Here is a 4,167-nt window from a genome sequence, read left to right on the forward strand (position 1 = left end):
GGCGCGGAAACCCAAAGGTGGGAATACAATTTTGAGGCTTATGCGCAATAACTATCGAACTGTCAAATCTAACCAGGAGCAGGGTTATTTTTAACCACGACGAAATAACCATCGAACTGTCAAATTTTAACTAAAAGTTAAACGAATCGGTGGAATGGTTCACAGCCTAAATTATCCTTGTCCGTATTTCAAACTGTTTACATGCCTTGCAGTACTCTCAATGGTTGCCGACCTAGATTTTTATTTCAAAAATGCTTGAATAAACTTTTACTGTGAAATTCAACTCTTATGTTTGTAAAAGAAGGTATATCGTAAAGATAATCTTCGACTTTCGACAAACATGAAATTAAACTGATAAGTTGAAAAACTACAACAAAAACTGCAATTTTGTAATCATATTTCAACTCGAATATAAAACATTGTAGAATTCGGCATCACTGCAATCATATCGTTACGTATACACAATAGAGGTAATAAACTATAGAGGAAGATTGTCGCTGTCGTCACAGGCGAAACATCTTTTGCTGGCGAGGATAGGGCACTAAATGTCAACGAAGGAAAAATCAGAACGTTTTGACAGATAGGTACCCAACATGTTTGGGAACGATAATAAAGGGAACCGCAGCGACAATCGTCCTCTATAGTTTATTACCTCTATTGTATACACACAAGTAATAGTGTGCGTATTTTATGTTGGAAACAGTATTATTGATATAGGTACAAGCATAGGATTGACTGTTTTTGAATGTTATTGAAATAGGTGCAAGGCGGTGATAATGTTTGTTAGCTAAATACTTCTATAATGTGATAATAATTTCATTTTTGATGTTACCAAATTGTTTTCAATTAAAAATTACGTGAGCCGAGCATAATTATTCTCATGTTTCTTGATTATTGGGTGAGAAATCAATGCATTTTATATGCGCATTGCCTTATTGTTATTAATATAGGAACAGATACCCTAATTCGTTAAAAAAAACGACAAAGATATCAGAAAAATATATAAAGCTCTTTTAGTGGAATGTATTCAACCGTCTAAGACGAATTAAGTACTCTCCATTTAATATTTAACTCTCCAATAATTATTTAAATGGAGAGTACTTAATTCGTCTTAGACGGTTGACAAAGATATATTTTTTCCCGTTGGTATTAATTATTTTGAATCTCCTGTGTTAGATTATTACGCGGTTAGCGCAAAAAAGCTTTGCCTTTCTGTATATTTGGTTTTTGGATTTTTGACGAAATTATGTTTTTTTCCCAAGGCCCCCCTGGGAACAAAAGCGCAAAAAAAATGTTTTCACTTCTAATGTGTTTTCCGACTAGGACTCTTCACCAAAAAAATGTAACGTGCCTTGATTTGACTGGTTTTACGTAAAACCTAATTTTTAAAAATATTTTATTTATTTTTGTTGTTGCCTGTTTCCCCTTGGCGGGCAGTGGCAACTATATTGCCTCCAATGTTGTCCCGCTTGACGGTCAGTTTTCAATGTTTCTGAACTATTTAATGTATAACAAACATACATTTGAGTTTAATACCATGTCAACATTGTGTCCTATTGTCGTTTTCGCTAATTTATTGTTTAGATTCGTCGCCTATTATGACGAACTACCGTCGTCGGGGGTGACAATGGGTCAAATGGGGGTGACAATGGGTCACTGTTTCAACTATTTAGAACTAGTTTATTTGTGGACGCAATAGCGCCCGTGGCAAGTGTTTTTTTTCTTTTCAATTTTGAGGAGTGATAGATTCTTTTCTGCTGTTGTCTTTGATTTTTTTTCATCAAATGCTGTGTCTGGTTGTCTAAGGTTGTCACTGGTTTTGTTTTCTGCATCTGATAGTAAAAAAGAATTGAAGTGTCAAATATTTTATTTTTTGTGAGAATTTCCCCGCGTGGTGCGTCTGGTTGGCTAGTCACCGGACAGACAAACAGGGCTATTATATATATGATGCTTGTAGAATGGATTCAATGTATCTGAGGGCACGAAGACTAAGGCTTTGGTCCGATTCGTGAATTAAATTTCTGAAAAATGGCGAAGTCCGGTTGCTGATGATAAGCCAGAAATCAAATGCAATTATTAAACGTGAGTAACCATTCTTTAAAATGTTTTATCACTCCATTTTTCATTGTATCAATCTTGATATCATTGTTATTGATATCATTGCAGATATGTTCATTGCATTAGTTTTTACGGATAATAAAAAGAACAGATTAAGACGAACATGAAACTATCTCAAATGTTTTTTCGGTAAGTGTTGAAGAATTTTATAAATATTTTGTATCTCAAATTTGTATTACAAAATGTTTTAATTGCGATTTAATAGTCAATTTGATTTAAAATCTGTTAGGTATATCTATTTTCTTGCAGCTATCGCAGTTCTGCTTCTGCAAGCTTCTGAGGAAAAGGAAACCTTTCGAAGCGACAACATCATGCTCTAGAAATTGGGGCCAGGCTACGTGTTTCCTTCGACTTCTTGCCAACAATGCATTTATTACTTGATTTATATAAGCTTTATAACATTAACACAATGTAGCATTTAATATAAGAAATAAAATGTTTATTACCCGTCTCCAGAATCTTCCTTGATGCAATTAATAAAAAACGAAAACTTTTTTTTCTAGTATGACAAACTCAAATTCATAAATATCCGATTTTATGAAATTGAGTGAATGCAACTCAAAATAAAATATCTTCCAAGGTAACTCAAAATTGAGTAACAGGTCATTAACTCAATTTTGTCTTCAGCCAGTTTTTCCGATTTTGAATTAAACTGACCCAAATTTGAGTTCAGTTGGGCGAGCGTGTTGACCTTTTCAGGGGTGGTTCTATTGTGAATTTAAAACTAAAAAGTTACCACCAAACTATGAAATAAATAAATTGTGATAGATAAAAAGAAATACCTTGTAACGTATTCACTTCACAATTTTTACATTTAAGATGAAAGTTTTTAGGGTAGAAAACGGCATTGGCAGGGTGTGACAGTTGTTGGCACCTGGGAGGGAGAAACAGATACGAAAAATGTGTGTGTCAAGCCGAGCCGAAATCTAGCTGTCAGTGTGAGCCGAAAACGAAACACTCGGCAAGCAAATTTTTGAAGGCAATATAACAACAATAACACGCAAAAATAAATTTAGTCTTTTCAGGTGGCGCCTACGTTGATTGTTCTTTCTTGTTGAAAATTTACTTGTTTCATGACGACAGTATTTAATTAATTTGATGTGTAGTATCGAGAGCTCCCTCCCAGGTTGGCACCATCAACAATATTTGCGATTTCCAGCAAACATACACTTACTTATGAACTTAATTTTGATTCAATCACACAATCTCAAGTCTAGGCTTTCATTTGAATAAGTTATTTTTGTAAAAGTAGCAAGATTTGACGAAATAATCACCGAAAAAAATTTGCACCTACGAAATCCTTGCCATTATTGCATCGCCCAAGAAAGCAGCATGCGAAAAGCAAACTGTTACTTACTTTTTTTGGATCGCCTGTTTCTCCTGTTTATTGTGTATGACACGACTAATTAAGTACGTAAACTACTTTTTACACTTTATCACCAGTTGATTATCACAACAGAGTTCAGTGCGTGATTTCTCTTGTTTCGGACAGCAGAACGATCGCGTGATCGGCCGAAATATTGTGTTCTGCATTGCGCGGCCGGTAATAAAAATCAGTTCAGTGCAAGATTTCTCTTGTTTCGGACAACAGAACGATCGCGCGTTCGGCCGAAATAATGTGTTTTGCATTGTGCGGCCTGTAATAAAAATCAGTTCAGTGCGTGATTTCTCTTGTTTCGGACAGCAGAACGATCGCGCATTCGTCCGAAATATTGTGTTTTGCATTGCGCGGCCTGTAATAAAAATCAGTTCAGTGCGTGATTTCTCTTGTTTCAGACAGCAGAACGATCGCGTGATCGGCCGAAATATTGTGTTCTGCATTGAGCGGACGGTAATAAGAGTAGCCATCGAACAAGTAAGTGCAGTACGTGTTTTAATCGTCGGGAAAGAAATAAAATATCTATCTTGTGTTCGGTGGCTCATGCGCATGTCGCGCGCGGGCGAAAAAAGCGCGATCTTCAATAGTTTGCTGTAGCCATCGAGCAAGTGAGTACAAAGAGCTGCGCTTCCGTGCGGTCGTCCAAAACGCGAATCTCCACAGTTTTCATA

At 36.0% G+C, this 4,167-nt stretch overlaps 1 long non-coding RNA gene across 1 annotated transcript; it reads left to right on the forward strand.

The window, feature by feature from the left end:
* The first annotated feature begins 1,957 nt into the window (after positions 1-1,957).
* On the forward strand, positions 1,958-2,535 carry LOC134220666 (uncharacterized). Its single transcript, XR_009981999.1, has 3 exons — positions 1,958-2,082; positions 2,167-2,247; positions 2,368-2,535. It is a non-coding gene; the product is annotated as an uncharacterized LOC134220666 (long non-coding RNA).
* Positions 2,536-4,167: the final 1,632 nt, after the last annotated feature.

This window comes from Armigeres subalbatus, chromosome 3 (genome assembly GCF_024139115.2).
Source record: "Armigeres subalbatus isolate Guangzhou_Male chromosome 3, GZ_Asu_2, whole genome shotgun sequence".
Lineage (NCBI taxonomy): Eukaryota > Metazoa > Arthropoda > Insecta > Diptera > Culicidae > Armigeres > Armigeres subalbatus.